The sequence below is a fragment of the Argiope bruennichi genome, chromosome 6, assembly GCF_947563725.1.
Source record: "Argiope bruennichi chromosome 6, qqArgBrue1.1, whole genome shotgun sequence".
Lineage (NCBI taxonomy): Eukaryota > Metazoa > Arthropoda > Arachnida > Araneae > Araneidae > Argiope > Argiope bruennichi.
In genome coordinates this window covers 88,803,230-88,817,778 of record NC_079156.1, presented here as the reverse complement: position 1 = coordinate 88,817,778, position 14,549 = coordinate 88,803,230, and the positions used below count along the sequence as shown (strand labels likewise).

Here is a 14,549-nt window from a genome sequence, read left to right as displayed (position 1 = left end):
ATTCTAATCACCGAAGATGAAGTAGGTCGTTATGATTTAAAAAGTGCGTCGCAATACTTAACAGTTTAAGGGTTCCAGGTTTATACATATGAAATTTAGCATATGAGATTATCATTAAAATGACAGATCAATATCAAAATGCAGACCAAATCTCTCAATGTGTTCGTTGTTTGTCTGTTGATTTGTTTATTTGAGAGTATTTTAAAACGTGAACAAATTGGATAAGAGAATTTCAATATATGGCATTTTCAGTAAAATTGAAAATTTGTATCTAATTTCGGAAAAAAAATTCATAAAGATAAATATTCTGCTTATTTCCTATCTGCATGTACAGAAACAATAATTCAGAATAACAAGCAAGGTAAACTAACTTTCATATGCTATCTTGATACTAATATACTAATACTGTAAAGCCATTAAGAGGCTAACTTTGTGTTTGTTTCCTGACCTTGCGCATGTAAACATGGAAATTGGGGAAAAAAAAAAAAAGCAAGTTATATGAAATCTATATGATGTCGTGATACTAGAATATAAATAATTCTTGATCGTATGTTCATTTTCTGTCCGTTTATAGAGGAAATAAAAATTAAGAAAAAAAGGAAAATAAATGAAGTCTCATATGCTTTCTTGATTATAGAACTATGAATAAGTCTAGGTAGTTTGCTTGTTATTATTTTGTATATAGTACCTAAATACGATATTTAAAAAAAAAAGTAAAATAAAGTAAATGAAGTTTAATAGGTTGTATTGATTTTAGATTGGTAAATCTGTCTGGACGTTTTGCTTTTGTATATCTGAATACGATAATTCAAAACCAATAAAGCGAGATAAATCAAGCTTCATGTATTATACTAGGACTAAATATCTGTTGTCAATTTTCGTTTACCGGGAATAGGAGCAAAATGTGCTTTTTATTGTAATATGAAGCTAAATAACAGACACGTCATATTGTGCAAGTATAGGAGGGGAAAACACGCTCTTGCCCAATTTTCCAGTTTTGACATACTTATAAGTCTAGAGTCATCACTGTATATAAATTGAAAGATGTCTTATTTGTTTTGACTTGTATGTAAGTCAGAACGAATAGAATATTTTTCAATTTCTTCAGAGCGCAAAGTTTGAAAATGAAATAAAAATAATTTATTTTTTAGCTTAATTATATTCTTTTTATACCGATAACAATTCAAAAAAAGAGAAAAAAGCAGAATTAATAAGAATCAATCATCATACATCACAGGACAAGGTTCTTTGTAACTTACTTGGCCAGGATTTATACTTCAACCATTAATGATTTTATGGTAACCAAATATGTTTCAGACTATTATGTAACTGAAAGTCCTTTGATAACAGCTTTTCAGCAGCGTTCGAAAGTTATCGATCGATTCTGAAAATATTATAATGAAAAATAGACCTCAGATAAGAATCATTATCATCAACGAACATTCTGAAGGAAAAAAGTAAAATGTATCATCTTGTCGGAGACATTATTATCTATATATATTTAAGCATTCATTGTGAATGATAGCTACATAGAATTAATTTATATTAAATATTTCCTTTTTTTCTATTCATTTTTTACTTAGAAAAGGGGGGGGGGCTTCGTTATGAAATTTAGCTATAAGCATTATTAGGTCGGCTCCCTTTCTACGAACTGATAAATATAATATCTATTATTTCAAAAATACAGTTTTATTAATTTAAAAATATTTTGATAAAATGATTTTCAAATGTGTTTTTTTTTAAACTTATTTTACATTCCTTTTTCAAGAAAAAAAAAAAAAAAAAACAGCAACCAGGTCTCCCAAAAGCTTTCACGCATACTCTTTTATAAAGGTGTATTCTCCCTTTCCGTCCATATAATAATTGTGGACATCGGACTTGAAAGCCCTGACTGCTCAGATTTTTATTTTTGAGTTTTAGTGCATGGCCGTTTTTAGCTTTATTGTAGTAAAAAAATCCGATTATTTATTTTCTGAAAGAATTTTTTTCGACTCATTTTTAAACGAAATTCGACACAAAACTATAATTTTAGAAATAAGATCACGTACCAAATTTTATTTATATAAATGGTTGAGTTTTTCTGTAATTGTGATCATATGCATGCGAATGTACAACCCATTGACGGATTTTGTTTAAAATTTGTCATGAAAAACTATACTTTAGGTTTAAAATGTCGACAAAACTTCATGTATATAGCTATTTTTATGTTTCGTTGTTAATGTGTTCTTCTGTATTTGAATAAGCAACCAAGACTTCCTGCCAATGGATTCTTTTGAAATTGGATAGAAACCTACTAGTCTGGTATTAAGACTAAATACTAATTTTCATCCATTTTGTTGAAAGCGGTTTTCAATTATCGTGTTCACAGATAAATAAAATTCCAGAGATGTGTTTTTCGAATTCAGAGAGATTTGAAATATGGAGATTCGTCAAAATGTCGCGGTCGAATTTTTCGATGATACAATATTTTTTCTTTGTATATGAGGAAGTAAAAACTGGATTCGCTTAGAAAAATTATGTAACCACTGGAAGTGTCTGTTACTCTACTGTCTGGCATAATTATATAGCACGGCAAGTTTTTAGGTTCCTTTAAACAATGGAAAATCAAAATTTAATACATATAAACAAGTTTAGTTTAAGTACAGAATTCTGTTTTTAATTTACTTTCCTTATTGCTTTTCTGTCGTCGCTTCATAGATAGGATGGAACTTTTTTCCTTTTTTCTTTTCAAATTGAAGATCCAAAATATGGATATTCATTAAAATATTTAGGCCGAATTTTTTAATAATCACAGTTGGTGTAGGGATATAATTGTATTTTGGGCATAGCATACTTTGGAATATTAACTCTGATATCGGCATGAGTTGATTATTTGTATCAAACAGTTGAATTATCTCAAGCATTGCTCATCAGTACTCAATAGAAATATATTGCTGTTTACCATTCATATATTGCTTATGAGTGCAGTTGATTTTTTTTATGTAAGGAGTGAAACTTTCAAATACTTATATTCGTTTATTTACAAATTTCAAGAATATATTTGTTCGGTAAATATCATAATCTAAATCTGTTAATAGACATTTAGCCGACGATTCCTTTTCAGACGTTTAATAACTGCTACTATTTTTATTTTGTTAAAATATTATAAAAAAGTGAAAGCAAACGATTTTTTCTTTGATAAACATATTTTGTTAATATTATTTAGTTTATTTTTTGTATAAAAGCTGATGATCAATTGTAAACCATCTGGAATCTGACAATGTTTGGAAGATACGCTGTTATGTTGAAAGAATAAATAAGCCGATGGAATTCTAAATTGCTTGGAGTATTATTTTAGTTTTAAGAATTTAAGATGCTCTGCAAGCTATATTTTGAAGCTTAAGAAAACGGGTAATTTTCTAGAAATCATGCAAAAATATTGATTATTTTCATTAAATTCCAATTTGTGTCATGTAATTTCTTTGCCATGGTAATTCCATCTGTATCTTGGTAATTGAAACGATTGATATTGATATTTGATATTGACTTTGAATTGATAATTCATAATATTTGATCAATGAATTTGTTTGTTCTTTGTAGTTCGATCATAATCTATAAATATTATCCTGTTACAACTTTAAATACATTTCTTGCACCTTGGTTCTTAAACACATAATAACCACGAATAATTGATCCAAATATATAAGCTTGATTATCATGGTTATTTTTAACTTATAAGATCATAATACAGATAAATACGAAGGTAAATATGATCTTGAAGCTATGAGATAAGCAATTAAACCCAGTGGCGTAGCGACCGGGAAGGCTATAGCCCTATGAGGCTCTATCTGGATAAAATCTTAATGTGTTTCTATCCTTTTTTGAAATGAAATATTATGCTGGACAGGAAACCTAATGCCATACTCTAGGCTACTTCTATACTTACTGAACTATTAATGACAATAGTGGCGAAAAAATTATTTTATGTTCCAGATGTCTGTTACCATTTGTGGTGGTAACATTATAAGCCAGATAACAACTTACGGAGAAGAGAGTACTCTTTTGTCTAGTGGTATTGTTACACCACTGATTGAATCTATATGCAGTGAAAAGGAAAAGAAAATTTCGATTAAGGAAACGTATAAAGGTTTGAAAGCTAAATTTACAACCTTAATTCGGCATTTGACATTTTTAAGAAGTGTGGGAAAAAAGAAATGCAACTATGATGTTCAGTGCGACTCTAGAAAAATATTTTCTGAAAATAAAAAAGAGCTCTCTTTGGAACAATATATAAACAAAGTGCAAAGAGGAATTACAGAATGATAAAAAAAATGAGTTCAAAATCTGACTAATACATTTTCAATGATCAATAACAAAATTGATCTCTCATGTAGAAAGAGTTAAAATGTACAGACAAGAATAGTTGAAATTATTTATGATAAGGCACAGTGAAAAATTACCCAATAAAAGTCCAAAAGTGACGAGTTCAAGACGATGAAGAGAATTACTTTCAAATTCTATCAGTTTTGAAACCTCTTTGAAATTTCTTTATGAATCATTGTTGAGATTAGCTCCTATTCTCTCCTCATCGTAACTGAAATCTCGTCGGAACCGAATTAATACTAATACAGACAATATTATCCAAAATCCAAGAGAATGTGATCAAATATACAAGACCATCTTGTTATTTTTTTTCAATTAATCTTTATGATCATGTGGTTTATATATTATAAAACAAAAGCTGATTAAATGTTACATAAAACAATACACCTATAATCAAAATAATATAAATTATTAATTTTTAGTCGTATAATAGAAAAAAAGTAAGAAAGTACCCGTTTCATTTTTTACTAAAACTAAGATTTCCAAGAGAATTAAACCAAAAATAAGAAAGATTGGTAACTGAAAGCAAATTCTAATGTGTAATCTTCGGATTTTCCAAGGATTTAGTGTCAAGACAAACCACTTCAGGAACTGATGATACATTTCGCCATTTTCTTTCGTAGTAACAGTGTAATAGTTCCGTTATAGTATCCGTCTACCTGTGGTTCAATAACACTACTTTGCTAAATCTTATATCTTTTAAGGATGTGGTCATTTTGATTACTTGAAGCAAAATTTCATGAAGCAAAACACTTCTTGAAGAATCACGATTTTATAAGATGTCGTGAATTACAATGTGTACTTGAATTCATACTTTATTTAAATATTTTTAAATGGCTATAAATAAAAATCATTATAAAGAAACATCAACATTCGCCATTTAATACATTTTTTATAACTCAGTTTAGTTACATAAACCTCCTACTTTAAAGCCATATGAGAACTATTCAGGACTGATATTTTCGAATCGTGGTCAGATGATAAGGATGATTCATGAGCTAGACTCTCGTGCTTAATATTCAGGACCATATCGACAGTTGATTGTATGTAAAAATTTCATTTATGTTTAAAAATTGTTTCTAAAACTGGGTCGTTATCCTTTATTTTTTTTCAAAGTGTTCACAATGCGAGAATCTGTCAGCTTTAATTTAAACAAATAAAAGCCATTCAGAAAACTATTTGTTTTGAAACACTTCATTAAAATTTTCGAAATGTTTTTCAATTTAATTAAATTTGATTTCAATATATTTAATTTTTTCTAGTTTCCATAAATAATTGGGATCAGAATTTTTTGTATGGATAAACAAAACAAATGGATTAGAAAACATCTATGCAGTTGAAAAAAAAATGGAAAGCAAGGCATATTTATATATTCTGCTACTTTGGATGAAGAAAGTGAAGACACATTTATGCACGATTGTGTTTAGAAATAAAATAACCGTTATATACTGATTTTATTTCTGAATCGATTTTATTATTTCAGATTCTCATTTATTGAAGAATTTTAAAAGGATTTATTGAACGATTATAAAAAGAAAGTGGGTGTATTAACTTTTTTTTCTCTCTAAGTCAGCTCACCTCTATACAGGGTGTCTCAGAAACCTTGACCGCTGCTTTTATTCCTTAAATATTTATCGTAGACATATACTGTAAATTACAAAGTTGCGTAAAAAAAAGGTGCAAATTGTTATGTAATCGATTAAAATTTTCAGGGGATTAAACTTCAAAAAATACAAAATTTAAATTTTTATACGGACCCCGTATAAAAAATTCCCAATGTGTAAAATGTGCCTCGTCTTTTAATAAGAATTTACAAAATTTCAGAATTTTATCTTGAAAACTCTCAAAGATATGTTAAAACAAAGCTGGTGAAGGGTCAATCACAAATTAAAATGCAAATGTTTACAGCTTCAGTGCAGATGACACGACGCAGAAAAATATAAAAAAATAGCACAGTCAATGAACTTGTAAAAAAACTTATGTAATTTGTCCTTTAAGTAATCTTTCCTTTAAGTTGTTATTTCTACAAATTTTTAATACTTTTGAAGCAATAAACAGCAAAATTATTATTAATTTATTCAATCATTACTTTCTTTGTTAATTTGTGTACGACCCCTAAAACACGAACATCCTATATGATTTTTCCTTTTTGCGAACTCATATCCAGGTATCGAAAAGTGGTCATTTATGTAGTTTCATATCTTTGAGACTTTTTGTGATAAATTGTTGAAATTTTGTACATGACCTTATTAGGGAGTGAAAAACATTTTACTCATTGAGAATTTTTTAGTACAGGGTCCATATAAAAATTTAAATTTTGTGTTCTTTTAAAGTTTTATCCCCTGAAAAGTTAAATCGATTTCATAACATTTTGCACCTTTTTAACGCAACTTTGTAATTTACAGTATATGTCTACGATCAATATTTAAGGAATAAAAGCCGCGGTCAAGGTTTTTGAGACACCCTGTATATTGCAAAATGCCCACAAGTGGAATAAATACGGCTTGACGTTTCTTTTCTCCATAGAGTGTTTATAATATTGACATCATTTTTTTCCTCATTTTTTTTCCTTCATTTTCTTGTCACGGCTGATAATCTTATCACGGTTTGCACATATCAAATCGCTCTGTTTTTTCAAGTGTCTAAAATATGCAAACGAATAATTATATCAACATTCATGATTTCTGTTTTTCTATTGGAACAATAGCTGCTGATGAAATATTCATTAGAAATATTAACTGTTGTTTCTTAAAAAAAGAAAAAAAGTGATTGATTTCGTCAAAAAAATATCTCTTTGCGGAAAAACATCATTTCCTTTTAATCATTAGTTAAATATTTATCAAAGTAAAGAGAACAATTATGAATTTTCTAGTGGAAGAAAAAGCTATTTTAAATAAATTATCTAGAGCTTTATTGCCAAAATAAACATAAATTTCGAAAAACCATTTCCGCTGAATTTAACTCTATTAAAATAAATGCAAACATTGCATAAAATTGAGAAGTATCGCATTAAGGACATTAATGACATATTTCCATCTAGTGGCATTACAGATTAACTTCGAAACTCATTGCTCAACATGATCATTTTTTTTATACAGATCATGTTTTTAGCGATTTTAAAGTAAAGCATTACATGCAGATTGTTAAAAATTTATTAGATTTTATTGTAATGCATATAGTCTGTATTTTTAGAGAGATTTCATTTTACTGTATACAGTCTGTATTTTTTGAGACATTTATTGTAATGCATAAAGTATGTATTTTTTGAGACATTTATTGTAATGCATAAAGGCTGTATTTTTAGAGAGATTTTATTGCAATGCATTACATTTTAACTACTACTAACATTACCGTTACCATTATCAACAAATATTTCCCGTGACAAGTTAGAAAGAAGATAAAAGTAGTTAGTTCCCTTATAATATAAGTTAATGTTTTCCAAATTCCTTTCAAATATAGACAAAACAATGAATTACTGCTTACTGGAGCGACCACAGAGAATGACATAATTCATATCACACAATACAGCATTTATCGCAAAATATATATTTAATATGATTTGTGCTGCCACATTTAAATAAAAATTATAATTAGATACGCTGGAAAGAACTGAAACAAGAGGACTTTCTGAAAGTTTCTAAAGTTGATGAGTTTTAAATAATGTTGCCAATAAATATTTTTCTTCTTTTATTTTTATTTAATTATTTTCTTAAAGCAATTAAATTTGTGTCCACATGCGCTTGATTTTTTTTTTTTTTTTTTTTTTTTAAGGAACGAAAGTAGGCAATACAGATAACATTACAGATAGTTGATGCAAGGTTTTGAAAACTACTTTTTAGCCCCTAACTTTAAGCCATTGTGGTTATTGAAAAACTTTTAATATAAATGTTGTTAATGAGATGCCAATTTATCTAATTGGACTTATTTTTCTATCTATACACTAGGGCTATTTTGGGACGGACCTCGTAAAGAAATTATGGGGAAATGAAAATTTCAACTCCTTCCAACCGTTTCCATTCTCTTTGAACTAGATGGTCCATTTACAAACTCATCCAGGATTTTTACTCTCCTCACAGCATAACTCAGGAGGCTTAAAATTCAATCAAAATACTCTAGTTATCGTGTTAACAAGTTTAGTTTAGTTTAGTTATATTAACGTCCCGTTTTAAAGAAACACTACGGCTATTTTGGGACGGACCTCGTAATTTTGAACCTCGGTCAGATGATGAGGACGACACCTGAGCTGGCACCCCTATCTCCACACCTCGCCATACCAGCTGAGGACGTTTGGCCAGGACGTTTAACATGCACCAGACCCGCTTACACGACGGTTCTTCGGTGGAATCGGGTCTCGAACGTGAAACCCTCCGGTTCCGAAGCCGAGACCTTACCACCAGGCCAGCGCGGCCCATCGTGTTAACAAGATAATACAGACAATACTTTTATTTATATATTGTCCGTATTATATTGATCGTGTTAACAAGATAATACGGACAATATATAAATATAAACTTTTGATAATGGTTTGGGTTTCTAGGTACCATGAATGGTGAAGAACTGCAGAAAAGTTCCTAAAGTCATATCAAGAATAGCTTAAAGATAACCATGGAATAATCATTGCAATAGCTTAAGATATATATATACTAAAATACAACTTTAATAATAAAATACTATAGAAAAATACTAAAGATCCTTTAAAAAAGAAACGCTTACGATAAAGTTTCAAGGCTGGTACACTAGTGTCAATTGTGATTTGCAAGATAAAAAAATTAACCAAAACAGTCCAGAAAGAAAATCATTTGACTTAGAGATACCATTTTTGGCTCGTAGTTACTTCTCGGTTATGGATCCTAACATAGGAAAACATTAAAAAAATTTTAATTTCACGCTTAGTTAAAAATTAATTAAAATTTTAATCTTTTTCTCAATAGCTTCGGAGCATATAATTGCAAGAAAATCATTTTTATACTACTTTGAAATACAAAATATGCGCTTTTCGGTGAATTCAGTTTTATAATTTTTTTTCTCTAATTCCAATAAATTCTAAAATATTTTTTATTGTTGTAATTACCAGTGTTATGCACGTGCGCGTTGAGAACGATTTTAATTATCGTTTTCATCTGCATTCTACTGCTAATATATAACCGAGAGGAGACATTAAAATAAGATTTTAATATTAAAGATAGACGAATCAAGTTTTAAACATCACTCTTCTACAGAGTAAGATTAGAGGTTCCTATCTCTTAATTTTTTTTTTCCAATCGAGAATATAGAAATCTTCAAAGAAAAAAAATTGATAATATTTCTAAAATACTTTTGAAAAAAAGGGTAATTTCTGTGATGAATATCGATTTATTTATAATATCTTACTTTTAATAAACCAACAACTGAAAATTCATCAAAGCATGGAAAATGTTTATGAATTTTCTAGTGAGAAAAATTAAGCTTTTAAATAAATCATTTAGGACTTTCTTGTCAACATAAATCGGAGTAATGAATTGAATATTGCGAAAATAAACTTTGCGAAGAATTGAGAAAAATTCGATTAAGGAAACGTGTGACAGAATTCAATCAACTTGCATTGTATATCGACTTCAAAATTCATTTATCAACATGAACATTCATTATACAAAATACGGTCTATATTTTTAGAGAGATCTTATTATGATCCATAAGTCGTTATATATTAATCAACAAATAAAAAAGAATTGCCGTTCCGTTATCTCAAACAAAAGTGACAGCGTTGAAATAACAAGCCGGAAAAGGAAAAACCGCGCGGTATGGAAAAAAAGAATTAAATACAAACTAATTAACTTCCTCTAAAAAAAGAAAGTTTTTTTCGTAGGAAACCGGTCTGCAAGGGGGTCGAAAAAAGACGGGGAGAGTGTGTGTCCTACAAACGAGCCTCCCAAATCTGGAGCACCTATATTAAGCAAGTGGCAATGGCCGACAATGAGCATACCATCTGACAGCGACCGAGGAGAAAGATCGTCGAGTTTGGAAGAGTGGTCAGTTGGATTTAAGTTGGTTTGGGAGATTTGAAATTCTCGTCTGATCTGTGATTGAAGTAAGAAAAATTTCAGTTTTGTGTTTTGGTTTATTTTTATAATATTTATACGTTTCCTATCATATTATTCATTAAATGAATAAATATATTTTACAGCAAACTGAATTAAATTCATAAATCCTTGCTTTCATACGTTTATTAAAAATAAGGACAAAGTTTTAATAATTGTTAAGGATATAATGAGCTTTTATATTGGGAAAAATAGAATGAAGTATTTAATTTCCAATTTTAAATTTTTTTAATATTCTGGTAATATCTGAAAAATTTATTTCTTTTGTGTACTATATATGTATACAGAAATTATTGTATTCGTGAAAAAAGTGGATTTGTACAGTGATTAAATGAATAAATATATTTTACAGCAAACTGAATTAAATTCATAAATCCTTGCTTTCATACGTTTATTAAAAATAAGGACAAAGTTTTAATAATTGTTAAGGATATAATGAGCTTTTATATTGGGAAAAATAGAATGAAGTATTTAATTTCCAATTTTAAATTTTTTTAATATTCTGGTAATATCTGAAAAATTTATTTCTTTTGTGTACTATATATGTATACAGAAATTATTGTATTCGTGAAAAAAGTGGATTTGATATTTAAATGATTTTTGATATCTTGAACTTATGAAATTACAGATTAGTTATATTTTAAAATGCTCCATGTGTATCAAATATTTAGTTACAAATGTGGATTTATTAAAAAATATTTACCATTATAAAGTTTTATATCATATTTCACGGTATATCCTTTTTTAGACGGAAATTTCTAATAATACATTATTTAAGAATACTGTGTAAATTAATTATAACTATACAAGGTAACAAAAGTTCATTCTCTGATTACAAAAAAATACTATAAAATCTTTTATAAAATGTCACATGGTTGTTTCGGTATGTTGTAAAGATGGATTTTAAGTTTTTAATAAAACCACTTGCATCAGTAAATTTTAATGAGAGCAGCACCCTTGGTTGCTCGAAAAATGTCAAGGTGGCACTTCAGTTTTCACTAAATATTGTCCAACAATTCAGTTGTTACATTGGACATAGTATCGGTAATTCGATCTCTGAATACATTTATATTTTCCTCTAGTGTTGCAAATACTTCGTATTTTATGAAATCCCAAAAGTGGTATTGAACAATATTGGTCAATTTGAATCATGGAACCAAAGAACATATTGAGCGTTTTTCTTCGTTGACATTTTGATAAAATCAAACGTAACATCCTCGTTTCTGTATTAGTTAAGCTATCTGTTGGACCAAGAAAAAAAAATCAAGAACATGTTTATTCCATTGTAAAAATTTTACAGTGTTATATTTTCTGGTTCATTAGTAATAATTTTTTTTATTATCAAAGAAAAATTTTATGACCATCTTGTATTATTAAGATAGATACATAATTTAAGAACAAGGCATTAATGAATTATAGATATATTATATATAAGTCTAATAACGTAATATTTGCACGCACTCATTTTAACTGCAATTACTTTTAAGTTTTAAGAAAAATTCAAATAAGTCTATAATTGGAGAAAAAATGTTAATTTCATAATAAAATATACTTAATATGACGCATTGTGGAATATTCATTAGAAATTGTAAAGCATATGTTATGCTTAAAAAGCATGAAACATTCCAATTCTCCTATGTTATTTCTGTCGTTAAGATGTCTTTTTCTCAATTTATACGAAGGTTGCAATATTGGATAAGGTAAGAATAGATATAATTTTCACTATATTCTGATATAGAAAAATTGGCTTAAGTCAAAACGTTTTGGGGAACGAATAACTATGAAACTTCTCACGAAGTTGCTGATTTATGCCATATTAATGAATTTATATTTCCTTTTTAATACCTATTATATCTTTCATTGCATCAAAGTACTTTTAATGCATATGAAGTATACAAAATGAGAATATATTAACCATAAGAAACTCAATTCCTTGATGAGTCTTCAAAAATTTTGATTGCGCTGCCAAACATCCTTTCTAGCAATACAATATTCAAAAATGCAAAGAATTTCTAAAAAATACAATAAAAATTTAGAGCCCAAAACCTAATAAACCCTTATAGTTTATCTCACAAAACTATTTACTCTTTCCCTTGTAGAATAGTTTGTTACATGATATTATAGAATATTGCTCGATGTCATATTATATGGTAAAATATCTGTGTGTTATTAAATTTCTGAATTCTCTGAGGTATTAAAAAAAAAGAAACCCCCAAAATATTGAGAGATTTAGCTTCCTTTTCTTGTGTTTGGAAGAAATTAAAAGTCTGGAAATTTCTGCTTTTATATTGTTTTTCTTTACCAACAATTGAAATCATTTTGATGCAGACACTGGCTTTTCACTTAACCTTAAAAATATTAAACTAGAATTTAATCGTTGTTGTTACATCAAAATGTAATATATTAAAACATACACATAATAAAACATACATTTTAATAAGATAGTGAAAACCACTTGTTGCATAAGTTATTATCTGGAAATATGCTACAAACATACGATATATAAAATTTGGAAGCAGATGTAGAAAATTTATACAAGTTTTCTTCGCCAATAAAAGGGAAAAGCTGATTTATGACATATTGACATTATAGTGATGATATTAATCAGTATTAGAGCTTAGAAACAGCAGAGAGTAGTATATCGTGGATTGTAAAAAAGTGTCATAAATTGCCAAAACATTAAATTAATTTTTAAATATTTAATTACATTGTCTCTAAGAATATCTCCAGACTCCAAAATTTCACATGTATTTTTATTTCATGAGACTAATGATATTCACCATATGCGCAGTATCTAAAGACAGCATTCTCAGGGATTTTTTTAGGTTTTAAAATATCATTGATATAATTCCTTTCTGACAGATATACTTACTCTTAAAAGAATTGGAAAATGTAGTGTATCTGAACTTCGCAAATCTGGGATTACCAGAAAAAAATCATTCGAAATTCTAGCAATAACGGTACCGAATTATCTTTGATTTTAATAAATGTTATTAAAATCAAGTTATAGCAAATTTTAAGGATGTAATATTTTTAATTTAATATTATTTTTAACAATTTTTGATTCAGTAATTATTTATCTCAGTTTCTGATAAATAAAAAGTATAAAGAATTTTTTCTTTAAAATATAAGAGTATTTCAGTTGATGAAAAATATATTACCCTTCTTATTTCTACGTCAGAAAACTATATTTCTAGAATATTTGAATAACAACCACCGAATTGTTAATTATAATAAACCTTGAATACCCTCCTCCCTCCAAATTAAGTTTTTAAAATGAATATAATTACTTATCGCAAGAGCCATGACGATTAAGGCCAATTATAAATGTTTTAATGGTAAATATTTGACTTTGTGATTGGAAGTTAGTGAAATGAAGACACAGACCTATTCAAAATCTCCCTATAACATGGGCTTGTATATGTTAATCTTGAATCGCATGTGACTAGGTACTCTTAGAAAATCAGAATCAATTTAAATATTTTGTGGCATTTTTAAAATATGACATTCATTAGTTATAGTTTTTGCCCATCAATGAAACAGAAAAATAATCTAAGAAATAAATAAATTGTCTAAATAATCATACAGATGTAGTAATACAAACAACACGTTCTTTAAATAATTACAATGATTCTTCTATATAACATTGATGTTATACAGAAGTCTAATAGGCTAAAAATATCTAATGCTTATTATACAGCTCATATGCTTTTAAAAGTAATTTACGATAATAACAGTTTTTATATCTCAAATAAATTTAATGTTTTTGCAAATCAAAGCGAATATAATTTAAAATAGACCCCAAATAATTGAGACTCTCGAATAAAAGTAAATATATTTAGTTAAGTATTTACGCCGCCGGTTAATCGAATTCATAAAATGCGTAACAATGGCACATGATTAGGGCAATTCTCTACAATAACAATCATATCTGAGCTTTTGATTCCACGAACTCTAATAAGTGCTTTTCTAATCTTTCTGATTAAAAATGAATTCATTGTTATCCATCTGTGAAATTGTAAAAAGTTAGAACAAGAATCTTCATATCTTTGTTCTTCTTCATAGCTCAAGCAAGGTCATCTTAATATCCAACGAAGCGTTGCAAGCAAC

The 14,549-nt window shown here is 28.1% G+C and overlaps 1 protein-coding gene across 1 annotated transcript in view; it reads left to right on the top strand.

Moving 5' to 3' along the window:
- Window positions 1-10,309: 10,309 nt before the first annotated feature.
- The window catches only part of LOC129972278 (uncharacterized), a 28,252-nt gene continuing 24,012 nt past the window's right edge, over window positions 10,310-14,549 (top strand). Inside the window, exon 1 of the mRNA XM_056086361.1 lies at window positions 10,310-10,429. The gene's annotated coding sequence lies outside the window, so the exon portion shown is untranslated. The remainder of the gene's footprint in view (window positions 10,430-14,549) is intronic.